The 17274-nt window shown below is 37.3% G+C and overlaps 2 long non-coding RNA genes across 3 annotated transcripts; both read right to left on the reverse strand.

The window, feature by feature from the left end:
- Positions 1-7581: 7581 nt before the first annotated feature.
- On the reverse strand, positions 7582-8564 carry LOC124336706. Its single transcript, XR_006917158.1, has 2 exons — positions 8386-8564; positions 7582-8075 (listed from the first exon to the last, which is right to left on the reverse strand). It is a non-coding gene; the product is annotated as an uncharacterized LOC124336706 (long non-coding RNA).
- A 2457-nt stretch (positions 8565-11021) lies between these two features.
- Positions 11022-12211, reverse strand: LOC124338608. 2 transcript variants are annotated; one of them, XR_006917903.1, is made up of 4 exons: positions 12125-12211; positions 11778-12063; positions 11523-11719; positions 11022-11456 (listed from the first exon to the last, which is right to left on the reverse strand). It is a non-coding gene; the product is annotated as an uncharacterized LOC124338608 (long non-coding RNA). The 2 variants fall into 2 exon arrangements; XR_006917902.1 differs by having other exon boundaries at positions 11023-11456; positions 11786-12063.
- Between the last annotated feature and the right edge of the window lie 5063 nt (positions 12212-17274).

Raw genomic sequence — 17274 nt, forward strand, 5'->3', positions numbered from 1 at the left:
AAGCGGCAACGAAAACAAACACAAGGTGTTTGCGGCTTTCGCGCGAAGCATCAGTGTGAGCGATTATTGATTGCACAATCAACCGATTTCCAAATAGCATTTCTGCCAATATTCTTCGTTACCGTATTCGTCATAGCGGCACTTTCGACATTTGATTCCGACCAAATTGGCAGGGAAATTTTTCCATGCCCGACCATTGAAATGTCAGTTGGGGAAGACAAACCGCTACAAGGACATCGGTGAGATGGATGAAAGAAGGGCTCCAGCAACATCTTTCCCCATGTATTGAACGGCATCGATTTCGACAAGGTCCCAGATATTTCGCCTCTAGGTACACTTTACCGAAAAAATTTAAAATCCCCAACACAAATTGGAATCGATAAAGAAAATTCCGACATTGTCGCGTCCCTTTTGTCGATCCCAACCTTCACGCATCCGTTTACAAACGACGTTCTATATCTCAAATCGTGTAGCTTACCTACGGGAGAGGTTCCCGCGTGAAGAGAAGAGAAAAAAGAGAATGTCTCGGCGGAGCTCGGGTGGAGCGGGCGCGGATGCATAATTTCGCCAAATAGCGATTATGACAGTTGTTACGCTATAGGTGGTTTACTCTTGATCCAAATTTTATTTTCCATTGGAACAATGGCGTTATGAGACCAAGAGGAGAGAAAAATACCAACTAATTAAAAAAAATCAGACTTTTGGGCTCTGGATGGCGCCAGAACGCTGACTTTCTCTTCAACTATCTGGCGAAGGGGGGGGGGGGTCATATCTCTTGCGTTGAAGTCGTTGGTGAAATTCTTTTTAGAAAATCACGAATGATGAGAAGAAAATACCCAGCGCCAAATATGATGATGATATGATATCATCATATCATCATACTGTCACGGGCGGGTCAATGCGGGCTTCACGTTGCTGTGGCCGACCAGTGGTGTAGTTTAACGGAGCTGGCTCTGTGATTGCACGAGCCCAGCCTCCACCAAAGCACATGCACTGCCGTCACTCCCAAGACACGAAAACGGACGACAGTGCCCAACACCAGTAAAACGAGAGACCCACACACCAGACAGGTCCCAACTCCACTCCACTCTTACGACTACTAGGGGGGTCGTCTTAAATGTAGGGAAATCCAAGGTGACTTTATGTCATCATCGTCTAAGTACAGTCGTCCCCTTATCGTCGTTTCCCAGAATCGTCTCGATGATCGACGTTTGTGTTAAACTGTACGCGACAATACGATGATGGTGCTGGCCGTAATGTCGATATAACGACACACCAAATTGATTACAATTCAATTCTCGACCGACTACATAATAATGAAGAGTCTTATGTAAGAATCTAATCAACAGAAAGCCCACCGTTGCGAGTCGCTTGTTTTTCGCCGTAGAGAATAAGAGAGAGAGAAAAGACTAACCATGCTGCCCAAGGCCATGCGGCCTCCGCATAGTCTAGTCATGACGAAATCCAAATGATTCGTGAATTATTCATAAGACGTGCTCCTCTTCATTCCGAAGGCGTTCTTATTTTTTTTTCTTTTCCCGAGCTAGCTTTACACAATGCATGGTTTTCTTTCTTGATTTTTATTGATGAAGCAGGTGATTAGCCAGGTTCCAAAGTCCAAAACACGCGAAATTTCTCGGTTTTTGTCTTCGTTATAATACAGCACACACAACTTTTCTTCTGGGAACCTTTTTTCTTTCTTTTTCCCTTTCGAGCTATGCACAGAAAAGTGCACGCATTCATCAGGCCCAAGCTAAAAATGGGGGTGAGGTGGGCGAACAGCAATCTTATCAAAGGTATTTGGATGGGAATTATAAAAAGCAATCTGTATAGATGAGGGATCTTCCGGGATCTTCTTCAGAAACCCGCCGGCAAGGCTGCCGCTGCTCTCATCCGCCGTGATGCCGTCGAGAAATCTATCTCGTGCAGCCAGGCGATGCGAAGACCATCACTCGCGCCACTCACTCTCTCGTCCAGCACCTCAAACAAGAATAAGACGAACACACAAACAAACACACACACAAGAAAAAGAGAGAGAGAAAGAGAGAAAATGTGATTTCATAAACAAGCGCGCCGACATGTCGCCCGCGTCGATTGTTGGTGCGTGCATATTTGCGTAACCTAGTACAACGAATGAGAACGGAGCCGTAAAATGTCAATTTATCGACTCATTTATATACAGAGTCGCTTCGTAATCGGGCGGAATTTTATTTTATGATTGTCGAATCGGACCGAGGATGTTCCACTGAGTGACCGCGTCGCCAAATGGACGAGCTGATCAGCGAAAGGTGAGAGAGGCATCTGCGAAAAACTATCACATAGAATATCTACTCTCTCTTATTGTCTGTACTTTTTTTTTAAATTTTATATTGATATCAGTGCGTAACAGGCACGACGGAGGGAAAGTGTTAACAACATGAATGCATTATATCTCCCCAAAAATCTAAATATGAAACAGGAAAAAAGCAATCTTATTTATTTATACACGCGTTTCGGCGAAATCCTGTGCCGCGTTATTTTTTCCTTTTTAAAATCCATCCTCGTCCATGGTAGGAGTCTTCGTCGTCGCTTTTTTTAAATTTGGGAATGAATCCAAAAGGATTTGATATGTCAACGGCGACAAAGGAAAACCAACATAGCAAAAATTTCCCCAAAACGTTTTACTATTTTTTTTCTTCTTTTTTAATGTTGCACGGTATTATAGCATCTATCTAGCGTGTGTATACATAATAGTGTCGAAAAAGGTTGTACCGGGACTCGTTTTCCATTGGGGAGTTGCTGCAGCAGCTGTGTGCTGGCCCCTGCTTGCTCCAACGACGCGATGCTTTCGCTTTTTTAGAGGTTGGTGTAAGATTTCACGCGGCCGATCTCGGTCACATCGCCACAGTGTCAAGCCGCTAAAGGGCAGTATAGGCACTTTAATGGAGATCATAGACGATATAGGCGTTGTTTTTTCTTCGAAAATAATAGTCTACACTCGTTTCCCTTTTTTTTCTTTCCTTTTCTTTTTCCCCTTAAAAATGTATTGGCCAAAATGGGATACTAACAGGTATCAACTTTCGCCCCATTGGTTTTGGCGTTTTCGTCATTCGCTCTAGTAGCGTAGTAATATCACTTGCGTGATGTCACAATAACACGCCAAGTTGAAACCTCGCTCGTTACCCTTCTGGCCAACGACAACAACCAACAACCGATGTGTCTTTGGTGTCTTTCCCTTTAACATGTCATTAGACCTTAAACACATACAGTACCTACCCGAAGTTTGGAAACGCGCGAGAGAAGCTTATGTAAAAAGCCGATTTTCGCCGCGTTCCCAAAAATCAGGTTTTTCACGGAGAGTATTGAAATTTTTTTTAAAAGTAGCCATAATGGTTGGCTACTTCCTGAATTTTTTTCAGATTTTTATAACTAGGGGAAGGGCATCTACAAATGGATGTAAAAGTTTGGAAACACGCTGTAGAAGCGTATTAAAAAGTGGCTACTTTGCCGCTCTTTATTTTTAGAGGAAGGGTAAATATCGCCTACTAGAGCAAAGGCGAAAATTTCCCACCTCCGAAAATGAAACAAAGGAGAAATCGCGACAACACCGCGCTGTGGGATAGAAGGGTGGAAATGGGCAAAAATGATAAATCTCATTTTCAATTTGAAATTCATTATATTAAATGAAAGTCAAAAAAATTGAAAATGACAAATGTCATAGAGCTAACGAAGCTCTTTATTTTGCACTTTTTAACGTTTTTATAGGGTTATTTTTTACCTATTTAGAGAGCGGCAAAGTAGCCACTTTTTAATACGCTTCTACAGCGTGTTTCCAAACTTTTACATCCATTTGTAGATGCCCTCCCCCTAGTTATAAAAATCTGAAAAAAATTCACGAAGTAGCCAACCATTATGGCTACTTTTAAAAAAAATTTCAATACTCTCCGTGAAAAACCTGATTTTTGGGAACGCGGCGAAAATCGGCTTTTTACATAAGCTTCTCTCGCGCGTTTCCAAACTTCGGGTAGGTACTGTATACGTAATCCGACTACGACTACCTATTTAGATTGCCGAGTTCGTGCGTTCGTGGCGTTATACGTTTCAGATTACGAAAGAAAGAAAAGAGAGAGAAACACAACAACAAAAGAGAAATAATAATTGTATGCTACATTGTGTGTAGGAGAGTCAAGGACGAAAAAAGAGAGAAACAGCCAACGATTCGCCATCTCCAATTTGCGCCCATCCGAAAATATCATCAGCTGTCTTTTTTTTTTCTCCTTTTCTATACAGATTAGTGTAGGCCTATTACTTATGTATGCCTAATATAAGCAATTTATAGCTCTGCAATAAAGATAATCGTGGAGGAATACTGACTGTTGAATGCAAATCAAAAGCAAATGATTTGATTCTCTTTCCTTCGTTTTCATGTTCAAAATCTTTGCTAAGAAATGGGCGATAAATATCAATCGTCAAATAATTCGCAGGGCTACTGTGTGAGTTATTTAACTAACCTAACTGATTAAACAAAATCGGCAAGAGAAAAACAGTTCCAGTCAATGGCATAGCTCAAGAATAATCGTATTCCGTGCTATATTACGGTTTACAACGCCACCAAATGGTAAAAAATGAAAAATAGAGATAAGTTTTTCCTACCTTTTAACCTGGGAAATACGCCAAAGCATTCATCCATCCGCTGATAAGTTGAATCCTCCAGGCAGAATTGGGAAAAGGGCCCCAGACCCGCAAATACACCCACACTAATTCCGGTATATACATGATGACAGAGGGAAATTTAAAAAGGAGGAAGAAGAGATCTGTAACTCAAATTACATAGGCGGTTTCTCCAATCAAACTGGATGCTGTTTATCGAAACAAAAAATAAAAAATGGGTTACGAAAAAAATTTCACTGTATTTAATCTGCCGAATTAATTGTCATTCAAACTGAATTGCAATGGGGAGGTATGGCTGAGTGGGTTAAAGCGTCAATTGGAAACAAGAAAGGGGTGGGTTCAAATCCCCGCTGGGAGTCCAACAGGATTATAAGTTGCGAGTCCAATAGTCCCAGCGTGACAGTTTGGATTCCAACAGATAGTACCGTGTTGCACTCCCAACAGGCACAGTCGCAGAAATCAGAAATTGGTCATCATGATGAGACAAGAACGGAAATTGCAAGTCTGTTCATCAAAAACGGAAATCTTCATTCAAAAGCATTGCAAAAACTGTTATGGCAGGGGAAAAGGAAGCGGATCATGCTAGCATTCTTCTACAGTCAAAGGATTTCCACGAAATATGATTGCTTTCCTTTTTTAGAAAAATTCTTTAAATCGCGAATATGACTCTTAGGTTAAGAGCATAGTTTTCATAAAATATACCATCAATAGATTCGGTTTCTTCTTTGCTGGGTGTATCATTATCAGCCTCACAATGCCACATTGGCAAGGCAGGATATGAGCTGGTGGTGGGTTTTCGGGACACTTCATTTTTCATGCTTTAGTATAAGCCGAACACCTTTCTAAGTTGAGACACCGATAAAAAGTATGGGACAAAGAAACCAAATGCGGTAATGAAAGTAATGAAAACCAGTAATGAAAACACAGTAATGAAAATCAACAACCTTAAATGGTCTAATGGATAACATGTTGAGCTACCATATCAATATGCACCCCGGTCCGGGATCGATTCCCTTCACATTAATTGTTATCATAGTATGGATAATCGTTAATCAAAATTTTTAACAGTCAGCATCCGTCAGCATCCCTCTTATTCCTTATTGCGCGACTATTGTTAATAGTAATAAACATAAAGAGTTTATTTTCGACAGTGTCTCATGGCAAAGTGGATTAAGTTCACAGTTAACGAAGTAGTAAATCGTTTTTTTCATCATTCAAATCCCAGGAACGGCATTTTGAAAATTATTTAGAAAATTGCCTCCCGAATTTATAACACAGTAAGGATACCCGTAAAATTAATTCTGCGGCCATTTCTGTTTGGTCTGCATCATACATTGAAGAGATCGAAATAAATTGATATGTATCCATGGTACAGTGATTAAGTGACTGCCTAGGAAGTGTTATTCTTTATTTTTCGTTGGTTCGAATCTCAGAAAAGAAATTTTTTAAATTATTTCAAAAATCGCCTCAGGGCTGTCCCGAATTTATTACACAGTCAAGATACCAGTAAAATTAATTCGACGGCCATTTCTCATTGGTTTTATCATGCATTAAAGAGTTCGAACACTATTCATATATTGTATTGTCACAGTGGTTTAGTGCCTGCCTCTAACGAAAGTTTTAGTTATCGGTTCTGGGTTCCAAACTTACTGTGGTTATCTTTTGAATAATATTTCAATCTGAAGTCTATCAAAATTATCTTCTGAATTCGAACATCTTCTGAATTCGAACATTTTCTGAATTTGAACACGGGGCTGAAAATGACATTCAATGATAATGACATTCAATGAAAATGACATTCATGTCAGCACTAAACCCATTGCACCATGAGAACAACGAATTTTTTCTACATCGAATATCTGAGGGAAATTGTGTTTCCTGTCGAATTTTTTTACGGGTTTGACTTTGTTATAAATTCGGAACACCCCTTGAGTGATTTTCGAAATAATTAAAAAGATGCTGGTAATAGTATTCGAACCAATACTCCATTATTCAAACTTTCATTAGATATAGGCGTAGAGTACGAGGGGGGGGGGGGGGCGGGGGCTTTGGGTCTAGAGCCCCCCCCCCCCCTCCCGGACCGGAAGAATTTAATTTTTTAAACCTTTTTTTAAATAAATAAATATAAAATTATAAAATTATTTATTCTACTGTTCTAAGGAGTCTTCTATCAATTTGCATAAAAAATAGTGCAAAACGGAAAATAAAAAAACAAAATTTTTCTAGACTAGATGTTGAGTGAGTGAGAATTTCAGCCTAGGTATTTCTTTATCTCGTATTGGGTTTCACAAAAAAAATATATGGGCAGATGTTTTGTAACATTTGCGCATTATGAACGTGATCGTAATGGGTCCCCATATTTTTAGTATTTACTTTCATTAGTATTTAGTACTTACTCATGACTGGGGTTTCCATTAATAAGTAAAAAAAAATATGTTTTTGTTTCGGAGTTTGAATAATTCTTCCGAAGAAAATAGACTAGCGGTAGCACTGATGTCTTTCAATTCTTTTGCTTGGATATTAATAGGGGATTCTAGGAAGTGTATGAATATTTTGTTATTTAATAGTAAGTTTATTATTATGGCGTAATATTTTGAATAGATGGGTTCAAGTAACCCGAGAAGATTTTTCCCGTAGCGAAACGCGGTGGAAATACGCTTTAAATGGAACTGCTTGGTTGAAACGCTTACCATGGAATGCATTATTATTGCATTCTAGAACGCCTTGTTTCCGTTTTTTTCTTCATCACTGGATGCGTTTTTGGAAAAGCAACCAAAATTCGTTTCAAAATGCGTTTTTATATATTTATTTTGCATTTGAATTGAATTTTTCCCGCATCAAAGTTAACCTTTTATAAACAACTTTTACTCATCTATTTTCTTATCTCTTCTCCACACATTTTTAAAAGTGAAGTTTTAGACACATGCATTGAAGTGAGAAACATCATTTTATTCATTGTCAGAGAAACAGCACACACAACATCACTGACACAAATACCCGAAAGAAATTCTGACTAAGAAATTGCACTGACAGAGATATACAGCAAGAGATTCTGACTGAGAAATTGCACTGACACCGCAAGACATTCTAACTGAGAAATTGCACTCACAGAGATACTGATGGTCAACTGAGAAAACACTGACAGAGATATACTATGACTGAATTACTCACCGATTGTTAAAGCTCTCGATAGTTTTCAAGCGCTTCAACAATAGATTTTGTTCGCTGCTTCACTAAAGAAATTACTTCATTTTTTTCAAGATTTCCCCCATTGTCTTCATCGTCCCCATGGGACGCAACATCTGGAACATTTACTGATTTCTGATAATTAAATTGGTGAACTCTTCTGGCAGCCTGGACACACTCGAGTGCTTTGGAGATATGGATTGGCTTCTTGTGCTGGTCTAAGACATTAGTCATGACAACTGTATAATGAAAAATCATCAGAATTTTTTACAAACAAATAACTAAAAAACTGACTAATAAATAACAAACAAACTAAAAGAAGACCTTATAACTACGTCGCTCGACCTTATTACAATGCGTCGCATTGCATATTTTTTATATTAGAAGAAAATCAAGGATAAATTGCAAATTTAAAAGTTGGGAGAATTCGGCTTCAACAGAGCGACGTAGTTATAACGTTCTCTTCTAGTCTGTTTGTTAGATATAGTCATGACAGCTGTGAAATGAAAAGAACGAACTAAATTCCGACAGTTTCAGCACATTCATTACCTCCAAAAATGGCTAACATATTGGTTATATGGCCAATTCCAGGTCTAGTGTCTTTGCTTCTACCACTTCGTCCCTTCCACTACACTTTACAGCATAACTCTCTAGTGAAAATGTAATCCATTATCGACTTTGCCAAAGTCGATTCGTAGCTCACATGACCTAGATCTTCAATTAAAACACTAAACTAAAAAGAAATATAAATGAGACTGCCAGTGACAAAATAAAAGATTTTGACTAACTCGCGTTAATTAAGTCGCGTTAAACTGTTGAAAAAGCGCAGGATTTCCTGCAACGATTCGCCTCGTTTTAATGGGACCATGGAGGCCCAGGTGGGTTTTTGGCGATTTAAAACTGCGCAGCATTCCGGTATCTATCTGTAACAACATAATGACGATTTTAACGGTGCCCTCTCCTATTTTAATAATAATGAAAAAACACTCACTTTTCAATTAAAGAACTCTGAAGGGGACTTCAGGGTTCTTTTAAGGTGACAGGCATTGCTTCTGGATCAACTCCAAAAATACGTCGGGATCCAGAGAATTTTTCTTGTCCCAGGAACTTTCAAACAGGTGGCAGGAACGGTATGTCAAATCCCAAAGTTTGCGGATCTCAAGTGACACTGAATGCGTGGCGAAAAGATTGTGGGGGGCGAATTCAAGGGCGATGAGATATTGTTGATGCCAAGGCACCAGAGCTCTGATTATGATGTTGTAAGGTCTTTCCGGTTGGCTTATGGCTGCTCGTTTCATGCACTTTGTGTTGATATCAGTTAATTCTTGCATGGCCCAGACAGAGTGATCGACGGGCTACACCAACTTCGGAATTCGCGTGATCATAAGCTGAAACAGCCTGGCTCGTAACGATACGTTATCAATCTATGTAGCAACAAAAGGATTAGTTAAAACAAACACTCACAAATACAATTATAGTACTTAGACTTAACATTATACGTTAGACTACTTACGTTTTAAGAAATTGGTAAAATTATAAGCAAGGGGAGATGCATAAAAATATTTCAAGTTGGAAAATGTGATGTATGGCTAAGTGCAAATGAAAATTTATCTACTTGACTAAATAGGCCTAAAGTGGTTAATGGATACACTATAAACTATTAAATAGACTTTAAATAATTCTTTACCGCTGCTGCATATAGAGAAAACTAAACTTGTAAAGTCAAGAAACATAAATCTCGTTAATTTTATGAAGATTATTGTTTCTGAATCATTTCGGGTAAGGGTTATTTTTAAAGAGTTAGTCATTTGTCCCAAATAATTGTAGATTTGAAATGGATTAAATGTGTTCCTGCTGTATAATATTTAATAATTTTTTTTCACTGTGAATTTTATAACTGCCAAGTCATATGTGTATGTGAAAAATTCCTATTAAATGTATTGTTCACGTACAATTTCATATTCGTTTAACTATTTTTATAAATCAAACAACTGTTTAAACTTCAGTATTACAGATACATAGTAATAAAAACTGGAGTAAATTTGGCTGAACTGCAGTTTTTAAAATTTATACTACAGTAAACTAAACATAGTAATAAAAAACTAAAATACATTTTGCTGAACTGCAGTTTTTAAAATTTATACTACAGTTTATTAAAAAAACTTCAGTTGTTTAAATTTTGGAAAAACAGACTTGGTAAAACTACAGTTTTACAAGGATAAACTACAGTAAAATAAATATAGTAATGGAAAACTAAAGTAAAATTAGAATAACTAAATTTTTTGCAAAATACTGCAGTTTTCGGCAAAATACTGCAGTTCTTTTTCAGCTGGGTAACTTTTATGATAGTAGCTGTTCTTACATGGATGGTCTGAATTCATCACTTTTTTCCTTTACTTTTTTTCTCTCTTTCTTTTCCACCGGTTTTTCAACTTCCCGTAGAAAATAAACGGCTTAGAGCAGGCTTGCGCTAGACTTGTTGCCAAGCCCAGCACAAGCTCGCGGATTCCAATCTTAAAAACTTTAACTTTTAATAATACTGTTTTTAAGCTTGGACCAAACTTGTTTATTCAAGGTTTCCCCAAGCCTTTTATTTTAATGTTGTGATAAGCAAACTTTACGTATTATTGAAAAAAAGCTATGACTTTGATGAGGTTTGAACCATCAACCACTGAAGTTTTAACCCAGCTTGCTAACCACTCAGCTATAGAGACCTTATCAATAGAGGCAAATTGTATGTAGTAATTACATTAATGGTTAATGAAATGGACTCTGTCATTTTTTCGTTGCAGCAGAGAAAACATTGGAGTACGTTTATAAATAAAGTAAATACGTTAAGTTTATGATAATTGTGTTGCTTAAAGGACTTGTTCTTTTTTATTTAACATACTTATAAGCATTAACATACTTTTTAAAACTTTATAAGTACGTTAAATCTATGATAAGTGTGTTGCTAAAAGTACTTGTTCTGTAAACATACTTAATTTCATTTTATAAACATACTTATTTTTTTGTAAGCATGTTACACTTCGAAGAAGCATGACATTTTGCTTTTCAGTTTGTTTATAATTCTTACCAAAATGCTTAACGTGTTAAGTAATCTTAAAGTGCTGAAATAGGGCTAAAATAAGCATCCTACCGCTGCTTTGCAGTGTTGATCTTGAAAGAAAAAATGCAACTTTAAAGTATAAATATATTTTTATTCATATAAGGAATTCAAATGAAACATATATGCAATATTTATTTCATAATTAGCCTATAATATATAATCAGTTAATTTGTTAATATTTATGCTTGCGCCAAGGTTATTCCAAGCACAGCAAACATTTCATGTTTGCTGTGCTTGGAATAGCCTCATTCTGAGCAATCAATTTAAAAAGTTAAAAACTATTGCCTTGAAATAGCCTTGCGCAAGCATAAATAAAAAGGGGAAATATAATACAGAAAATAACATGCTTGGAGTGGCTTTAGTTTCAGCATTAAAAAGAAGTCCATCAAATACTTCATTAGGGTATACTTGGTGCAAGCTGGTTCCAAGCCTAAAGCTTGGAACCAGTTTGCACCAGGCAGTCGCGCTATCGGCTAAGCTAAACTTTTTCTACGGGTTCTGCTTTACGGTACTACGTAAAAATACCGATTTTTAGTCAAATTGTTTCATGAAATATATAAGATGTTATAACACTTACCCTGAGCTGCACACGACAGAGAACTCCATCTTTCATGAGAAATCCAAAATTTGAATTCGTGTTATTGCTACTCGTCATTTCATAATTGCAATGATATTTTCCTGATTGCAATGAGTCCCTATACTGGTAAAGGTTAGTCTGTAATCTGTCGACAACAATTGAACCAACAGTCAAGGTCACCATAGCAACATGAGGAACTGGAAATAATAAATAAATAATGATGGTTCAGTTATTATGAAATGTATATTTTCTTACCACGTTACCTGCCAAATCTAATTCTTGAAAAAGGAAAAGGTCTTCGAGAGCTTAGGGCCTGGCCCTAAATGTTGACATCAAAATAAACAGATTCATTGAATTTGGTGATTGTGAACTTTTGGGGAAAGGAGGAGTTACAAGAACCACACTCTTAGAATTGTTGCCACCTTGTCTTGGTCTGGGTTTGATCTGAATCTTTGGTGATGTTGGCAATTCAGGTAAAGGAAATGGGAAAGAGCTAACACTTTTTGCTCTAGCATTAGTATAAATAGGGCTGGACTTTCGTCTGGATTGATGTCAATATAATAATAACATAATTAACCATTAAATAGAATTAAAAAAAATACCTGAGTGACGTTTCACATAACAAAATTCAAGCATTGAAAACCAAAACAACAATGGCGGACCACTGGCAGAAAACAGTTTGTGGATATCAAAACGCACACTAGAGGGGGCACACCAAATCAGAATCTCGCCATCCCTCGCCATCTAGCGCTAGATCTGCAAGTTCAGATGAAAACAATATTTGAATATTACAGTCTGACAGCAGTTAATTTGCTCTCCAAAGTCACGTAATTAAAGGGATGTTAGCATCCCGTTTTGGTGTGCGAGGTTCCCGTAGGAACATAATAAAGCAAAAGATAAAATGAAATGCAAAATTGCAAATAAATGACATGAATCTGATACGGTATGGTGAATTTTCTGATAATTGATATAGCAGATGACAGATGTATGAATTTTTTAATCATGTTCGCCAACATTTATTCAATAATTTTTAAACTGAATCATCAGATAAGAAAAAAAATTTCATTGAAATAGTAGGGCCTACTCTCATTTAATATAACATGCAGAACAGAATTAGATAATTATGCAACGCTTTCCACCACCATTATTGAAAGTTTTGTTAACTTTCGTGTAGACGTGGGCATAAAGTATAGATACTCTTTTGCTTCCTCACTTATTTTTGATAATAATTGGGGTAATGGTTAGCCTACTCACTTACCACTGTCGAAGTTTACGGTTCGTATTTTAGTCCAGTCTGAAAATTGAAATAAATTTATAAGTATAATTTTATTTGCATGGATAGAGACGGATAGAGATTCGTTTTAACGCTCGTTGGCCAATTAATAATAAACTGGATTTATTTCGCATTTATGTTCCATTTTTTAATGTTTAATATATCCCTGTTCGCGATGCATCAGCACTCCATTTTATAACCGTTTATAACTGCGTTAAATCGGTTGGTCACGATGGGCGGTGCCTGATGAGGTTGGGCTGGCTTTTCCCTTTTTTCTAACCTTTTCTCCTTAATTATACCAAACAATATCTCTCTGACCTAACCACTGGTTGTTTCCTGGGCCTGTTCCTTCGATGTATGCGCTATTATTTTGAACGGTAGGCCATGCTCTTGGTGCGTTATTATAATTTTTTCTTTGGTCACCGTAGTCTTGCCGAGGGTGTATTGGTAAATCTGTGGTTATAGTTATTAGGTTCATGGGGTTCTCTAAAGCTGTTATTTTGGTATCTCTGCTCGTTTCCTTTCGAGTGTGAACGTCCGTCGCCACGTGAATAGCTACTGGGGGTAGCTATTGCTTGATGGACTTTGTTCTCTGCTACGAGAGTAACCGTTGTCACTGCCTCGGTTGTAACTGGAATGACGATTTTCTTGTGAACGAAAAGTATTTTATGCTCTTGTCCCGTCAAAACGAACTTGGGAGTCCTTTGGACGATCCAATCCACCAATTGTTGTTTGATTATGTCCATTTCAGTTTTTTGTTTAGTTAATGCATCGTCTTTCTGTTTCTCGTGATGAGTAATGCAAGCAATGACTGCTGTTATCTCTTTATCTTTGTTTTTTTTTATTTTTTAAGATTTGTTCGGAAATGAATAATTGTTTGCATAACTGGTAAAAGTCGTTAAAATCCTCCGGAATGCGTAAATATAATTCGGCTTTTACTTTGGGTAATAGTCCTTGTAGTAGTTGCTTAATTTAATGTCGACTCTCATTTTCTTGACCACACTATGTAGCCGTCTTCTACTTTTTTTCTTAGTTTTATTTTTGGCGTCTAATTTTTCCATTCTTACTTCAATGCTGTCTTAGAGGATGGTGAGTCTTGACACGAATGCTCTACAACTCTCCTCTGGTATTTTTTGAGTTTATTTTAAAAAAGATTCTAAGGGCCGCTAAGTCAAATGAATCTTAGAATCTTTCAATGATTTCATATCTTTAATCGTCATAATCTAATTCGTTTCTCTATTCTTCTACGTAATTATCATGCCATTCAAGAGCTTCTCCCTTATGGCGGTCTGCAAAGAAATGGATCTTTTGATCATCGTCCCAATCGTTGTTTCTTGCTACGTGTTCTGTGGCATTTAGAAATTTGGGGATAAGTTTTTCGGTACTGTTACCATTAAATATTGGTATGGATTTTTGTCTTCTCGAGAAAATAATTCGCCTGGTACATTTGCCATCGGTTTGGTTCCGCTGTCTAAAATGGTCGTATCAGGAGTGTTAATTAAAGTTTTGCTTAATTGTTATGTTAAAGGGCCCTGTGATGTGCTCACGTCGTCTTCACCTGAGTGACTGGCTCCGGTGTCTAATACTATGACTGAGATACTGACTCTACGGTTTTTCTTTAGTACTGTGTTTCGTTTCTGTATTTGAAAAATGGTTGTTGCTTGGCTGTTATTCTGAGCTGTGAGGTTGTCTACGATTTCTTGAAGATATATTATGGTGTTTGTTTTTTCGTTGTCCAGCTCGGTGTGTATTGATCTATCAATAGAATCTCCTGTTGTAAAATTTTGGAGTTCGTCCAAGAATTTTGTGGTTTCAAAAGTTTTATTTGCAATTTCCTGAAAATTCTTTTCGTATTGGTCCTGATATGCTTTTTTCCTTGCTTTTAAATCGTGTATGCGATATTCTAGGTGTTCTATTTTATTTTCCAAGCTTTTTGGGTTGTTTCGTAGACATTTAATTTCTGTTTCGTACTTTCTATGTTGTAATGTTGCCGTAACGTAATTAGGGGAGAGTGGGGCTATACGGCCTGGGGGCAGGTAGCTCATATTTAAATATTATGTTATTTGTCAATAAAAATTTCCATTTTTTAACCGTATATGCGTTATAGGAACGCACATTAATATTTAAAGTTTGGATTTTGTATTACTAACGGTTTGAAAGATAACAAATAAATTAATTTTTTAAATTTTCCGTTTTAAGAATTGGTGAATGTAAATTAGTTGTATTAACCTTTACCTATGGCGAAAATTTTAAAAAATGTATGATTATGTTAGAAAATTTTATTTCTTATTATTCAGTGGTGTTTGTTTTATTTTTCTAGTTATTTTTAACTGTTAAATACTAATAATGCGTAGACACCCCTGTGTGGAGAAAGTGCAACATGGGGCAAAATGTCAATATATATGGCTGCAAAAGGATCTCAAATCGTAAGTGTCATTTTTCATTTTACCTTGCAATTAGATTCTTTTAACGATGGTTAGAAATTATATTCGTAAGACCGAACGTGTGGATTATCCACCAGGTCATATTGTAACAGCTGTCCATGAAATATTGTTGCAAAATCAAACTGTGACTAGTCTTTCACTCAAATTCTCGATTCCACGTAGATACTTTTGAGGTATTTGAAAAAGACCAAAACAATTGAGATTTTTAAGCTTCAATTCGAAATTTCCTTGGGAGGCTATAAAAAACTGGAAGGTGAGTGTCTTTTGATGTTCCATTCATCCTTTCACATAGTAATCGTCTACATTCTTTCCAGGTTTTTACTGATCCACATGAAAAATTACTCGTCAAGTATTTGAAAAGGTCAAGTGACATCTTTTTTGTTCTCACGACTAAGGATACCAGAAAATTGGCATATGATTTTGCTACCAAACTTCAGTTGAAATGCCCTCAAAACTGGACGAAGAATTTGACAACGGGGAAGGACTTGCTGACTAGCTGGCTAGCTTTTAAAACAGAATCCTCAACTGTGCATCAGAAAGCAACAAGCTACATCCCTCAGCCGAGCTACAAGTTTCAATCGTCATAACGTAGGAGAATTCTTTGATCTTGTCAAAAATCTCAAGGAAAGGGGAATTCCTGAAACCAGTTTCTACAACGCTGACGAAATAGGTTTCAATACTGTTCATAGACCAGACGGAGTTTTAGCCACGCGAGGTAAAAAGCAAATAGGTTCAATAACCTCTGCTGAGCGTGGCGCTCTCGTAACAGTTTGTGTAGCAGTTAGTTCTGGTGGAACTGCCATGTCACCATATTTTGTCTTCCCAAGATAAGTTACACCATTTGTAATCTGAATGATTTATTCCTATTAATCCCTTTTGTATTGCAGGGTTCGTTTCAAGAATCATTTTATGAATGGTGCTCCTCTCGGCTCTGCGGGATCAGCTAACAAATCCAGTTGGGTGACAAATGGGGATTTCGTTCAGTTCATGAATCATTTCATCCGCCATGTCCGGCCAACTAAGAACAACAAGGTTGAACTTTTTCTGGACAATCATAGTTCTCATCTATCCATTGATGTTCTGAATATTGCCAAGGATAATGGAATAGTGATGATATCCTTCCCGCCACATTGTTCTCACAAGCTCCAGCCTTTGCACAGGAGAATATTTGGGCCGTTGAAAAGATATTTCAACTCGTTTGTAACTAACTGGATGCGAGATAATTCTTCGAAATCAATGACAATCAATGATATTGCATGACTTGTGGTAAAATCATTCCCGTAAGTGACAACGCCCTGTAACATAATGTCAGGATTCAGAGTCTCTGGCCTAGTGCCATTTAATCGATTCATCTTTGAAAATGATTTCGATTTTGCCCCATCCTTCGTGACAGATCAACCTGCTCCCACTCTAGACGACATCCAACCACAACCTCCAACTCTAGACCACATCCAACCACAACTGAGTCAACCAACTAGTCCTGTCGTAGATGCTGTGCAAGTCAACAATCGAGAGCCACACAGTCCTGGCGAAAATGTGCCAGTTGACGATGATTCAAACGAAATTACTTTGACTGAGGGCCAAGTAAGAATACTTTTATATTTCATTTTCATCAGTTAAACTAATGATCAATATTGCATATTTCTTTAGAATTTTTATTTACCCGATATCACCTGTCTCTCTGATGGAGCCAATAAACTGGACGTCCTGGAAGACATTCGACCTTTCCCAAAAGCCGCGCCAAGGAGTTCAACTCGACAATCCTCACTGATTCAACAGTTAAAAAACGACTTGAAGAGGAACAAATGACCACTCTTGCAAAGAAAAACCCTTCGTTGAGGAGAAGAATTATTGGTTATAGGACAACTTATAAGCAAAAAAAAACACCAAAAAAAGGTAAAGAAACCAGCTGTTCGGCCTAACGATGCACAGAATGATGAAAATGTGTGGTGCGTCGTCTGTCAAGAGTCCTGGCTTGAAAATGTTTCTATTGAGAAATGGATTAAATGTGTAAAGTGTCCAAATTGGACGCATA

The sequence above is a fragment of the Daphnia pulicaria genome, chromosome 4 (genome assembly GCF_021234035.1).
Source record: "Daphnia pulicaria isolate SC F1-1A chromosome 4, SC_F0-13Bv2, whole genome shotgun sequence".
Classification (NCBI taxonomy): Eukaryota; Metazoa; Arthropoda; class Branchiopoda; order Diplostraca; family Daphniidae; genus Daphnia; species Daphnia pulicaria.